This window comes from Rhinolophus sinicus, linkage group LG14 (genome assembly GCF_036562045.2).
Source record: "Rhinolophus sinicus isolate RSC01 linkage group LG14, ASM3656204v1, whole genome shotgun sequence".
Taxonomy (NCBI): domain Eukaryota; kingdom Metazoa; phylum Chordata; class Mammalia; order Chiroptera; family Rhinolophidae; genus Rhinolophus; species Rhinolophus sinicus.
The window spans coordinates 55,517,954-55,532,837 of NC_133763.1; the positions used below are offsets into that span (position 1 = coordinate 55,517,954).

Genomic DNA, 14,884 nt, shown 5'->3' on the forward strand with positions numbered 1-14,884 from the left:
GGTTCTGTCAGATGACAGGAGGTATGGAGAGGGGCAAGAAAGAGACTGATAGTAAATGTAAATTGTTGTAGTTCTTACATATTGGGAAATGGATCCAGGAACGTTTAAGTTTTAGAGCCAGGGATAATGATTAATCGCATTTGGTATATCTGAGTCCCACCGGGGTTGGGGGATGAATCAAAATCCAGGAAGGCTTTGCGCGGGTGAAGTCGGCGCTCGTTCTTGTTGCTGGGACCTCAGAGCTCCAGACTGCAGTTGAGGCCCAGGCCCCGAGGGCGCAGCAGAGCCGAATCTGGAGCTACAAAGCGGGGAAAAATTCCTCCACGAAGCTGAGAACTTCAGGAGCGTGGCGAAGATTCCTGGGAAATGGAGTCCGAGGGCCGAGAGGACCAGAGACTTCTGGGAAATGCAGTTCAAGCGTGCCTGTCGTCTTCTGCGCAGACTCGGAAGTCGGTGGATGGAAACCTGCAGATAGGACGCGGGTACGGTCCTTCCACCGGAAGTGGCCGATCGGAACCAGCGCCGTGGGAGAGGTGAGTCCGGCTTGGGGACTCAGATGTCCGGCCCTTTGTCCCCTCCAAATACGCAGTGATTGTCATGTTCCCTTCGGGACTGCCGCCGTTTTGTGTCGCCCTGACCCGGGACCTCGGAGGAATCCCGAGGAAAGGTGGAACCAGGTTCGGCATAGGGAGGGCATTCGCACCTGCTGGTTTCGAGTGTGGTTTCCATAGTTACCCCGCCGAGCGTTGTGTTGGCGTGAGAGCTGAAGAGGCGTAGTTCCGGGCGGCTGGCGGTCCGGTTGCCAAGGTTCGGAGGTCACTGGTGAGAGGAATAGCCTGGCCGGGTCGGGCGCCACCCCGAAGGGTGGTCTGTTTCGGATCCGCTGCTTCCTGCCGGGAGAAGCTGCCCGGAGTCCGCCCCCGACTCCTTCTCACGGGAGGACCCACCGGCTTGTCGTAGGAAAAGTGGGGCCCCCTGACCTCCTCATGAAACCTATTTGCACGGTAGCTGCCTAGTGAGTATTTTCTGTGTGCCGGGGATGCAGTGAAACCAGCGCTGAGGCCCTGCCCTCGTTCTTAGAAGGAGGGACACCGGAGTGCCTCCGTGGGCGTGGGTGCTGTGGGCGCCTCCCAGACACGCTCTGCCCCGAGGCGCTGCCGGGGACACGCGTGTCCCTTCCCTCTCCTCCTCTCTCCCGGTCATTCTGCCCCAACAGACGCACCAGGGACCTGGTCATCCATCAGGAGCCCTGCTCTTTCCGAACTGCCACCTTTCCGTGTTTGTTTACGTGTCCGCTTTGCTATTTTTAAAGATTTATTGGGGAACAGTGTTTACTTCCAGGACCTTTATTTTCAAAGTCAACTTGTCCTTTCAGTGTTAGTTCAGCTTCAGGTTGTCCTTTCAGTCTTGTGGAGGGCGGTTGCCGTTTTCTAGTTGCAGGGGGCACAGCCCACCATCCCTTGCGGGACTCGAGGGATTGAACTGGCAACCTTGGGGTTGAGAGCCCACTGGCCCATGTGGGAATCGAACCTGCAGCCTTCTGAGTTAGGAGCACGGAGCTCTAACCGCCTGAGCCACCCGGCCGGCCCCTATGTTAAACACTGTTTGTAAGGATGCTACATAGATGCAAAGGCACAGGGTCAGTTATCCTGCTGCTGGAGCTGCTGGGTTTGGTCACTGGGTTAAGTTTGTGATGTCTCCCTTTTCCTGTTGTAATTGATAAGCAGTGAGTGGGGGATGCATGAGACTGAGACTGTTGTGCCCCCACCGCTGTGACCAGCAGTTCTGCCCACTGGTGGCCCATGATTGAATCAGTTATTTCGTCAGGGGTTGCAACATGAGGATTTCTCAGATCTACTGTTTGTGCTGTTGGCTGGTGGGCTCACATGGAACAGTTTTCTCATTTTCTCTGTGTGTTCCTTTCTTCGGAATTGTAGAGAGGGAAAAATAGACTCTTTCTGGGACATGTACACCCCCAATGAGGGGGTATTGCTGTTGTCACTGTTGCCACTGCTGCTATGACTGCATCTGTGATTCTTGCTCTTCCATGTCCAGGAGTGCCCCTGAGGGATGGCCACAGGGCTGTGGACGGTGCCCTCCCTGGCCCCTCTGAATCTGAAGAAGGAGGGGCTTTGGGTAGTGAAGGAGGATCACCGCTCTGCTTGGGGACAGGCATTCCAGCAAGGAAGCAGCACCGGTTCTTTCAGGGCTTCACACGTGGTAAATGTCCAGTACATTTCTGTGTAATAAAAAATGGCTTTTTCAGTGATGTGATCTTTCAACTTACTTCACAGTAATAGTAACTTTTTACTCCTTAGGAGAACTCTTGAAACTGAGTAAGACCCTTCGCAAAGCAGAAGTGGATTTTCTGGTAATTCCTTCAATCCCAAAATGATGACAGAATCCAAGAAAGCCGCAGCTAAGCCCGTTCTGGAGGATGAAAGACTTGTGATATTCCTCCATCATTAGGACTGAGTGATTAGATAAATGAAATGTAGAACAATTTACCAATTTAACTTCTGGATGTGAAACTTTCATAAAGTTTCAAAGGTGGGAAAGAAGAGGACTAAAACTTGCCTTTGGGACTATTGATTTAAAGCTGGTTGTTAAGAAACAAGACTCAGAAAGAACCTTTGACACCACCCCCCCAACACACACACCCACACACACACCACCATTTCTTGCCTAAGAGATTCAGATGGAAAAACCTGGTTTAGGAAGGGAAATTTGGCATAAACTCCTTAGCATAAGGCGGGAAGATGCCCAGTGGATACTGCTGACCACCCTTCCCCCGTATCCCATTATTTTCTGGGTTGCAACACTTTACCTTCCATGAGTGTGCCACTCTTCCTAAATGATCTGCAAAGCCCCCAATCTTCACGAGTATGTGAATTCCTCATGCACATATATTAAAATTTGATGTATGTTATTAATCTGATTTTGTTTATTTGATGATTAGCTCAGCTAGAAGAAGTTGTTACCATAGGCAGAGAGAACAGTGCCTCCGGGAGAGAGGGGAGGAAAGGAATGAAGATGTGAGGCAAACAAGGAAAAGAGAGGAGATAAGATTATTCCTAAGAAATGGTGCAGCTATAGCTAATTGTAATGGGTTAAAACACTATTAGTGGGAGGGGGGATCACACAGTGTGTGGGATATAAATGAGAAACGTGTAAGTATTGCTTTGTCTTGTGCACCTAAAACTAATAATAAAACAACAACAAAAAAAAACACTATTAGCATTCCTGGCTTGGGAGGCGGTCTGTGGTGGGATCCCAGGCTCTGGCCTGGGCCCTGGGGCTGAAGGGGCCTTGGGGACTCCACTCTAGATGTAGCATTTACACGGGAAGCTGAACAACAGGCTCCTGGGACAGCTTTGCTGGAACAGCCTCCCCACTTGTGGTAGCTGGACTTCTCTGGAGGATTGGGGTGGAGTCCCTCAGCTTTTCCCTGGCATAAGGTGTCTTGTTCAAGGCTGGGCACACCCTGAGGTCCAGAGGGATGCCTGGTGTGGGAACTTCAGTCTTGGGGGGACTATAGGCATATAAGGAAGACCTGGGAAAACAGTGCAGAGTCGGCCAAGGACACCCCGAGAGATCCCAAACCCCTAGGCCACGCAGAGTCAGCAACTGTGGGCTGGTAGTGAGACAGGTTATTTAGCATGTCGTTAGGTAGACAGGAATGTCCCTGGTGAAATAAACAAAAAAGCAGCCATATCCTGAAACTCCAGCTTCCGGAATGTCTCCTTCACTCCAGGACAAAGATATGAGACCGCACCTGAGGTTAATAAATTATCTCAAATCCCTTTTGGTCAAAGGAGCAGATCTGATAGACAGGAATGGATTCGTCTGTTAATCCCTTCAGGATGTGCAAACAGGACAAACCTGATAGAAGGCTCCAGCCCCTTTCCCCAAGCAGGCAACGGAAGGTATAAAAGTAAGAGCTTTTGCCTCACTGGGCTTCCCAGTCTCTGGTACCCTCTCCCGCTCGGGAGCTGCAACCTCTTCTCCTTCCTCTAATAAATTATCTTCCTTTACAACTTTTTGCCTCTCCTGGTCCGTGTGTCCAAACTTCGGCTTCACGAGACACAATTTTGGCCCACACCCAGAAACTGTTGACAGATCAATATCATTTGTGGACTCACAAAAAAATATTCCTACATCGGTAGCAGCTCAGCACCCCACTCCCTACATTCTTTGTCTATTTCTGTCCTTGTGTGATCTTCTCCTTTAGTCTCTGTCAACATCTGTCTGTCTGACTAGGTTCAAGATATTCATGAAACATCTGCTGTTGTCACCACCCTGCAGTGACCCTTTCAAGCCCTCAAGGGACCTTACTTCATCCCTAGCTCGGGATGTCTTATCTAAGGTACCCATCTTCCCTTTCTATGTCCCTACCTCTCCTTCATGTGGGGTCTCTGACTCGCTCATGTGTGCATGTGTCCCATATGTGTGAATTAAATCTGCTTATTTTCTCTTGTAAATCTGTCTCATGTCTATTTGATTATTAGAGCAGCCAGAAGAAATTTGAGGGTAGAGGAAAATTTGTTCCTCCCCCACCTAAGCAAGTAATGAAATAGTTAGTGAAAGGGGAAATTTGAGAGTGTATCTACATCACTGAGTCATGAAACAAGATTCAACAATTTAACTAACTTATTCTCAGGACTGAGTGATTAGATTAATGAAATATGTGACAATCTTCCAACTTAACTTCTGATGTGAAACTTTTATTACAGATTCAAAGATGGGAATGAAGAGGACTAAGAGTTTTGCCTGTGGTGATATTGACTTTAAGTTGGTTGTTGGGAAACAAAAGACTGAAACAGCCTTTGACCCTCCCTCTTTCCTGCCTAAGAGATTCAAATGGAAAGACCTAGTTTAGGAGGGGAACTTGGCATAAACTCCTTAGCATAAGGCGGGAAGACGCCCACTGGAGCCTGCTGACCACCCCTCCCCCATGTCCCATTATTTTCTGGGTAGACTAACAATGAGTGTCCTGTGAGTGTGCCACTCTTCCTAAATTACCTGCAAAGCACCCAGTCTGACCTCGCTGCCTTTGGAATTTTTACACGTATGTGAATTCCCCACGTGCATATGTTAAAATTTGATTTTATCTAACTCTGATTCTATTAATTGTATGACATGGGAAACAGGCTAAGGGTATCTACCCACGTGAAACCAGTCTGAAGAAAGTACTCAGGGAAACTCCCCCAAGCTGACATGTTCCGTTGTCCCTGGACCCCCCTCTCTTCACACGCTGGCTGAAGCTGCATGGAGAAATTACCTCTAAGTTTCACCATATACCTTATCCAGGGCCATTTCTCTGCCCTCACATGCTGCCTGTAGCCAAAATGGAGACATCGCCTCAAGGTTTTTCTTCGCCCTGTGCCCCAGGAACACCTCTGCCCTTCACACCCTGGTGGATGCCACAATTCAGATTCGCCTCCAGGTCTCACTTTATCTGTTTTCCCAGGCATCCCCTCTGCTCCCTCACATGCCGGATGGAAAGTTTGCATCCTTGTTTCTTTTTATCATTTACCCGTGCCCCTCACATGCCAAAATAACACACATGTAAGCTCTGAGAAAGAAGACACCTCCTTAAGGGTTTGAGTTCGGGTTCGAGTTCGAGAGTTCGAGTTCAAGTTCGAGGGTTCGAGTTCGGGTTCGAGCTCGAGTTCGAGGGTTCGAGTTCGTGTTCGAGTTCGAGGTCGGATTTGGGTTCGAGTTCGAGTTCGAGGTAGGGTTCGAGTTCGAGAATTCGCGTTCAAGTTCGGGTTCGGGTTCGAGTTTGAGTTCGGGTTCAGGTTCGAGTTCGGGTTCGAGTTCGAGTTTGAGTTCTGGTTCGAGTTCGAGGGTTCGAGTTCGGGTTTGAGGTCGGGTTCGGGTTCGAGTTCGAGTTTGAGTTCGAGAATGCGGGTTCGAGTTCGAGTTGGGTTCGAGGTCGGGTTCGGGTTCGAGGGTTCGAGTTCGGGTTCGGGTTGGGGTTCGGGTTCGAGGGTTCTGGTTCTGGCAGATCCCTAAGAGCTGCTGTCTTGGGTGGTGCCCAATAACCAGGGGATTGCACAGGAAGAGGTGAGTTCACGGGGAATGACTTTTCCCTGTGCACACGGTGCTACTGACAGGAAAGGAGGTTCCAAATTTTAAGCCAAAGAGAGAAGTGACCGAGTTACTTAGTGGTTACTTAGTGGTCACTTAGTTACTTAGTGGTCAGCGCGTTGCTATTTCTTGATTTCAATCTAAGAATTGTTTCAGACTGTCAAGGAGACAAGGAAAGTAAGATTGAGTCATGTATTAATTTGATAGTACAGTGAATGCAATAATAAAAGTTCGTATTTACCTATAGGTTCTCAAAATGGGTTAGGTTAATTTTGTGTAACTTTGAGATATCCCGAAGTGAATTAGAGTTGGAAGGAGGCAGAACCCAGCAGAAATTAAGAAAGGAGTGAAAGGAAGCAGCTGTAGACAGACTGGTTGCAGTGTGTGATATTTTCAGATACTCAGACAATGAATGCACCTGAATGGTTTGGACAGATCTCATCACATGAAAACGCAAAACAACTTGCTGAAAATACTTGTTACACTCGACACCTTTTTGTTTTGTTTAAAGGCTCTTCATCTCATTGATGAAATGGATTTGAACAGTGACAGAAAGCTCTCCGAAGCAGAGATTCTGGAGAACCAGGAGTTGTTTCTCACCAGTGAAGCCACAGACTACGGCAGACAGCTTCATGATGAACATTTCTATCATGACGAGCTTTAGTCCCTGGGTGTATCTGAGCAGAGTCCTGGCTCCTTTCATCATTTGTCACCAGCTTGACTTTTGTGATACAATATTGATGATGTTAATTTTCACTGAAGTTTTACTACAGTCAGATGTATCTTAATATAGATTATAATTTTGACCTTTTATGAGAAAAACGAGACTACATTTATTTCAAAACATATTAAAGAAATAAAACAATATCGTGTCATAAGATAACAAAATATTTCCTAAATAGTCCATCTGTTTAGTACTGTATTGTGGAATATTTCCGAGTTCTATTTCCGCACTTGAAAAAAATGGAGGATTTTTAGATAATGCCTGAATAATATGAAAGGAATTTTTGACTGAGCTATCAATTTTTGTTTGTTTGCTTAAGTAGATTTAATTTGGTAACTGAACGAAGGATATTGTTTTTTGTTTTTAGCATATTGTTTTAAAACCTGTAAAGGAACCAATTTAGAAGGACTTATACCTCACATATAAGTTGAGAAGTTATGCCTAATTTTAAAATGGTTTCTATAAAGGGTTTTACTGTATGAAACAGAACTTATATTTTTGCATATGTATAGATAGTAATTATATTTAATGTGTAACTATAGCTTTATTGTGTGTGGAGTTTGACATTGTCCAGAACTCTTCTTTTTTGACTATTGAAAATGAAATGTACTATCTTTTTAAATGTTTGTTTTTCTGTAATATTCCTGGTAAACCTTGAATTTAGCATAGGTTTTGTTGTATTGAATGTTGTCCGGCCTCATCCGATCCTGTATTTGGATGGTGAGTATTCTTAAACCTGTTAAATTATTTGTGTTACATATTCTTATATTGCCTTTTATTTCTTTTTTTGTGAATAAATCATAGTTGAATGTACACGTGACACATTTCAGTTGCTACTGTAGCCAATGTGGTCTTGTTGTTTGGGCTAGAAATAATCGTAAGGATTACACAGCTTGAAATCACCAATTACACAGGTTGAAATCACCAGTATCAGTTATACCGAAATGAAAAATCGTATGTGATGAGCATTAAATAGTCAGTTTTGACCTTATTCAGGATGTCAACTAATTACGTTTGGGGGGAATAAGAAAAGTGAGCTGAAGAATTCATATTTTCCTAGCTCTGACCCACAGATAGTTTTTCTTTTCTCTTACATTTTTTTATGTGTGTGTTTGAAGAGGTCAGCTAGCATTCTGTTAATCTTTTAAAAGTCCCTTACACAGCATTCAGAGAGCTCAGGCCCTACCGCGTGTTTGGGAGTAACTGCAGCTCTTTGAATTGATTGCTCTGCTGCCCTCCTTGCTGATGTGAGGTGTGAATGCACGTCATTAACTGCACACTTTGATGACAGCTTACTTACCCTAGGATCTAAAGTACAGGACTTCCATGTTAACCTACTACATCTGTCTGCCCATACAGTTGTGTGTTTTTTTTAAGTCCCTTTTTTTTTTTTAAATTTATTGGGGAGACAATTGTGTGGTGAGAGGTGCTGCTGTCCTGAGCTGAGACAAGGGCCATGAGTTTGGAGAGGAGCAGGGGTGAGAAGACCAGGGAGAGGCCTGGCCGAGTGCTGCCTGGAGGATGAAGCTGGCACAGATGCCGGAGTCATCACTCAGGGGACTTTGGCTGTTTGCACAGCACTAGGAGAGTTCATTCTGCCTCAAGGAGACTACTTGCTAAACGCTTGCTCTTTCCAGCCCTTGGAAGGTAGAGAAAGGACTGAGAAGGGAAGAAGGAGGGGGAGTGAGGGCCGATCACCTGTGGGGCAGGAGTTGATCTGCCTCACCTCACTGACCCCTCACTGTCACCCTGAGAGGGAGCAGTTATCCCCACTTGAGAGGCGAGGAGACTGGCTTTCCATAAAAGTCTTTACCTAAAGTCACACAGGTAGTACTTGGAGGTGACAGTCGTCAGCTCTGCACCTGTCAGGCTCAGTGCCCCTTACCCCCCGACTCCCACCATAAGGAAGGTGCCACCCCAGACTCCCTTCTGAGCAGCCAGGAAGCTCTTGTCAGTTGTGACATCAGAAGAAGGGAACATGGGCAGAAGCAGAGCCGTGGTCTGGGCTGAGGAAGAAATTTTAATTAAAAGGCTCGAGCTCAGGCATCGCTTAGCTGTGGGGGAGTTGTTGTCACAGGGATCTAGTGTTGCTTCTCTTCCTGTGAAGGGCCAGGCCGCCACCCCCCTTCCCACCTGTCCCCATCCCCATCTGCCAGCCCCGGTCCCGCCCCAAACCCTGCCTGTGTGAGTGCCTGGCACGCTGCACCATTATCTTATGTGCAGATTTTCCTCAATGGAATGACCAGGATTCCACCCATCGCTGCAAGGACTGTTTGGATCACTCTGTTTGTCCAGCATCTCCTGTGTGCACGCCCTAAGGGCCCATTTCAGCTTCGGTCCTGGACTCAGGACTGTGTTAGAATCAGTCTTCCTTTTAAGTACCATGTGAAATACAGATAATAATCGTCTCTGCCTTATCTGGGAAGGGGGAGCAGTGGGTGAGATGAGGCCTGTGAAGGGCCTCAAACAGGATTTATCTCACAGGGAGCTAGTCTCTTCCCGGGTGTCCCGTTTCTCATTGAAACGCGGAGCAAGGAAACGCTCTCTGCTGCCATCTCGTGTGCATTTTGGAATTAACACCATGTGCAGGTCACCAGGAAAAGTGATTCTCTGCTGCCACCTCGTGGAAAACATGGGAATGACACCCTTTTGGATGTCACCTGTAAATGCTATTCTTCCCTGCTCCCAGCTAGACAAGTCAGGCTCCAGTTTGTTTCTTTAAACGCTTGAAGTGCCCACATCATCACCAATATCAAGTTCAGTTAAAAGGGTGAAAAAGCTTTGTAAATGATACATAAATGTGTTATCCTGAAGGTTCATTCTTTTTAGATAACAGAGAAAGAATGAGAAAAGACAAGGAAGGATACATGTTGGAAATTTGATGTTTGCCTGTAAGAATTTCCTAAGGTCCTTGTTCACAGTTAATTATGAGAGAGATACCTATTTAAAATATTAAGAAAGGTGAAACAGAGAGAAAGTAGAGTCAGTTACAGGACTTGTCCTTGCAGGGTGGAAATCTTTAGTTACTTTAAAGTAAATCAAGGATAAATAAAAAAGACATTGATGGGGTTATAACCAAAGTTTTACAACAGCTCTACCAAAACCTGAATGTACCAAATAGACCCCTGACGGTCCCCCCAAAATGAAGGGCCTCAAACAAGTCACCTGTATTCTATCCCCACGTGGAGAAACTTAAAACACCAGAGGGAAGCGATTACAATGAGAAATCTGACCAGGCCTCCCTTGGGTCAGCAGTAAGGACGGTTCAGTCCAGTAAAGATTGATCACAGGGCAGGGTCCCTCGGGCTGACTTCTTTGCTGAGGAGCCAGAGAATTTTGACTCGAGAGTATGTAAAATGGTCAGAAAAGAGAAATTTCCAGGTTTGCTTGATATTGCAGTTCTTGACTAGAGGACCAAAACCCATCGGTGTAGCCCTGACTCAGGCTATGACTATGTTAAAAAATATATAGAAATGGAAGTTTTGGCATGATGATGAAATTTGGAATGTTTAAACAGGCTTTGTTTGAATGTCTTTGACCTGATTGTATTGTGAAAGTAGACCTTGTGTCTCAGTAAGGGAAATGGGAAATGAAAACTGTCATTTTTTTTATTTTTGTTGTCAGAGGGAAAAACTCTAGAAGTTATAATTTTAGTGCCCTCTTTGGTCTAAGGGATTAGTAACATTAGAAATATTTACTGTGTCCCATCTGAAATCTGACAAGCTATTGAATGCATTCATTAACCTATGGATAAGAAATTGGGCAAATGGAAACAGATTTTTTCAAAGTGTGATAGGAATTTAAACAAAAGTTTCAGCACCTCCCCCACGCCCACCTGGTGATTAGATCAGAAATACTAACACAGGCCACAACTGCTCAGGCCAGCGGAGCAAAGGAAGGAAAAAAAAGAGGATAAAAGGTATATTTACTAACACAACGCCTTTGCATAGTCCCGCTCCCCAGACTCCTTAAACACTGTCCGAGGCAAATAAAAACCACGACACAATGACCTCAGCTGTGGACAGGAAGACTCCAAGCAAGAGCCTGGAAACCCACCTGCCCTCCACACTGCATAATATACTGTTGCTTTCTTGGTTGCCCAACAGAAACATACCTGCCAGGTATACTGAGCTTTTCCTAATTACCAGCAAATCGCCTATTCCTACAATAAAATCTAGAAGTACATCCCACCCCTTTTGCAAAATGTCACGTATGCCATGTGTTGTTTCACCATCTGTAGAACATTCATGCTTCTGTGAATTCCTTCTGCACATGAATTAAAATTCCTGAAGGGTTTAGTAGGGGTTGGATGTGATGAGCCCTATTTCTGTCTTCTGAGTTTAAATTGGCGGTTACGACTATTTGTGAAGTTAGCTTCTCGGCATACTAAGGGGTGGGTTTTCTCTATTGAGTCTCTGCTCTTACAGATGTTGGGTTTTTGTTTTTTTGGTGTCTGTCTGTGTGTTGCATGCGATTTGCCCTAAGGAACTACCACAGGGACAGAACACAGGCACAGGCCCCCGTAAGTCTGTTGCTGTAGCCGGCCCCACAGGCTGGGGAGTTAGCGGTTCTCTCCAGACCGGCTTCTGCGGAGACAAACTTTGCTGTGGGTCCCTGTCTAGACACCGCATGAGATTTTTCCTTCCATCTCGTTTTGTGTCCCGGGAGCACGGCTCTATGACCAGGAACATAATCTTCTCTGGTTTCCGCCATCGGCAAACCGCAGTTTCCACGGTGCACCTGGTGGCCAGTGGGATAGACTGGGGTTCCCAGTGCGCCTCTGCCTGGCCGCGCCAGCTCCCAGGAGAGTGTGTCAGGAGCGGCCCCAGCTCACAGGAGGCATTTGTCGTCTTAACCTTCGTCACCGTTAGTGCTGGACAGATCCCAGTGCATTCGCGCTGGGGGCCACGGAGGAGCAGGATCGTGGCTAGAGCACCTCACGTTCTGTGGGAGACCGGACACTGTATGCTCCCCACCACCCTGACCGCCTGGGTGATGAGATCTGTGCCGTCTCTATCTTTGTGACCCTTTGGCTCTGGGAGGTCTGCGTCTCTGGTCCTGTGTGTGTGGAGGCCTCTGACTTCCTGCCTGAGCTGTGAAGAGGCTGATGGGTGTGAGTCGCTGCTGAGACCTCGCTTTGCACGTTCAGAAGATGAAGTTTTAGAATGGGGGAAACCGCTAATTTGGAAACTGTTATAGAGATATCATGACAATCATTGTTTCTTTGGGAAAACATCTTATGTGTTCTCTACAATTACTGCTAATTGCGTTAATTTTTGATGAGTATGTGAAACAGGTTTGTGTTTGTGTGTTAAGATGTTTTTTATGTTTGGGTGATATTACTAGTTTGTAATATTTGATGGGACTGAAGAAATTCAATACTTAATATAATTTAAGAAATAAAATAGAAACTGACCAAATGCTTTTCAGGATTATGATAATTTGAAATATTTGATATTAAAAGTGGTGAGCTTAGTTTCATTACATAGTCATGTTTTGGAAAGTTATTAACATAAAATATATTTGTTTTAGGTGGGTTTACAATATTAAGTGTATGTCTTATGTTACATAACCTGTCAAGAAGAGAGCTTGGGCAATTATTGACTCGGAAATCTCAGTAAGTTTTAACTAATAAATACAATAGGTACAAATAAAAGGTTTTAGGTAAACTTCAGAGGTAATTATATTGTATATATACATTGAAAAGGCGCTAGGTGTCTTTGGGAATTTGAAACTGTAAAGTTTCATTATCTCAGTTATGTGATGAATATTCATTGAATGTCTAGACCATTTTCAAATAAGTGAAAATAGTGAAACACTAATTACTGAACATAGATTTATCAACGTTTTGCTATTTATTGTATAGTAACTTAATATTTTTGGGTGTATTACTAAACATATCTTTTATCACATTGAAATTCCTTTACGTGCTATGAAGAAATATATTTCTAGAAATTATTCATTACAGTCATAACTATCTAAAGAACTCTGGTGTAACTGCACAATTTCTTACTTAGTTTTTGCTAAAGATTAAGATGGACATTTAACTGTTCATACCTCTCTGCTCTTGTGAACAGAGCTGCTGCGGATTCAGGTATCAGCATTTAACATCTGGCTTAGTTTTGGGGGGTATATTTCTAGAAGGGGATTTGTTGAACCACAGAGGAATGTTTTGCAGGGTTGAAATTTCAAAGTATTGTATGCACAAGTCACACCATTTTACATTGTCACAAGGAATGTTTAAGGGTCCTAATTTCTCTACATTGTGGTGCCTTTTGTTAGTTTTACTTTTCTTGATTACAGCCGTTCTGGTTTGTGTGAGGGGTATTTATCATACTGGTTATAATTTGCGTTCCCATCTGTGTGAGGGGATCACACTGGTTATAATTGGTGTTCCCATCTGTGTGAGGGGGTCACACTGGTTATAATTTGCGTTCCCATCATGACTGAGGATGCTGAACACCTTAGTGTGCTTTGTACGTCTTCTCTGTTGAAGCGTCTATTCAAGTCCATTTAAAATTTTAGTTTTCTTTTTGTTGAGCTTTATAAATCCTTTAATCTGGATAACAGACTCTTAGCAGAGATATAATTTGAAACTATTTTCTCCCATTTATGGGCTGTCTTTTCACTTTCTGGATAGCGCCTTTTGATGCACATAAGTTTTTAATTTTGAGGAAGCACAAGTCATCTTTTTGTAGTTGCTTCTATGTGGTGTCATATCTAAGTCCAAGGTCTTGAAAGTGGTCAGGAAATGCTCTTCTCTGCTGCCATCTAGTGTGCATCATGGGCATAACACCTGAGCGGAGGTCACCAGGAAATGCTCTTCTCTCTCCAAAGGTTTCCGAGCCAATGAAACACGAGTCAGACTCAGTGTCCCAGGTGCAGTCATCTGTGCCCTGGGAGCTGCCCACTGGAGTGTGGAGTCGTCGCGGTGAAACACGGCACAGGGCTTGGCACACCTGAATTAACTGCCTCTCGCCTGGCTCTTACCTATGCTGCCTTATGCTACCCTCACCATTTCCTCCCGACCATCCCCAGGGTCGTTTTTCAACTCAGTGTGCACAGAGAGCCTCTGTAAGTCGCCACATCTGGGGGAGTGGGGTGCAAACCAAAGACTTATTGTGCATGTAAAAGAGGCAGCCCAGGAGGTCAACCACAAAAGGAGGCCAGCTCTGAGAGCTGAAAGCTTGGGTATGGAAAGACCACAGGGAGGCCTGCAGGGGCCAGACTGCAGCCACCAGGGAGAGCTGGGGAGACAGGCTGTGGTGGGATCCCAGGCACTGGCCTGTGTGCTGGGGCTGAAGGGGCCTTGAGGCCTCCACACCTGGTGCAGCATTTTCAGGGGGAGCTGAACACCAGGCTCCTTGGGCAGCTTTGCTGGAACAGCTGTCCCCCTGCACAGCTATGGTAGCTGGACCTGTGTGGGGACAGAGCCCCAGAAAGTAGTTTCCAGGCTCTCGGCCTCACATAGAAAGGTGTTGGCTCAGGTAGTAAATGGCCATCAACTGTGATTGGATGGCCATCAGCTGTGGCTAGTTGGCCGTCAGCTGTAACCAGTGAGCCATTGGCCACTAATATAACTGCTGTGGCCTCACTAGCAGAGAATGGGGGCTAGCAAGAAGATGGTGGCTGAGCCTGCAAGCTGCGCAGTGAGGGTTGAGAATTGTGTGGCTCCTGTTTCCTGTTTCTCCAACCCAGCCGCCAGCGAGAGTATAGTGATGTGACTCCCCTACCTATGGCTCCGTGGGTGTTCCTTTTTGGCCTCACCGTGTCCTGCGTTCTTCTGTGGGGAGCGGGAGCAGAGACCCCGCAGGCCTCCCTGCATGACAAATGGCGCAGTGAGCAGGGTCTCCTGCACGACAACCTGTCCTCCGCTTTCCCTGGCATAAGGGGTCTTGTCCAAGGCTGGGTCCACCCTCAGGTGCAGAGGGCTGGCCTGGTGTGGTAACTCCAGTCCTGGCGAGCCTAAAGGCTTATGTGGAAGGCCTGGGAACACAAGAGTCCGCTAAGGACACCCCAAGAGATCCCAAACCCATAGGCCATGCACACAGTCAGCGACCTTAGTCT

General features: G+C 46.0%; 1 long non-coding RNA gene across 1 annotated transcript; it reads left to right on the top strand.

Annotated features, from left to right (window-relative positions):
- The first annotated feature begins 539 nt into the window (after positions 1-539).
- Positions 540-7,630, top strand: LOC141568668 (uncharacterized). The gene is made up of 4 exons (XR_012491865.1): positions 540-822; positions 2,056-2,220; positions 2,319-5,870; positions 6,605-7,630. It is a non-coding gene; the product is annotated as an uncharacterized LOC141568668 (long non-coding RNA).
- Positions 7,631-14,884: the final 7,254 nt, after the last annotated feature.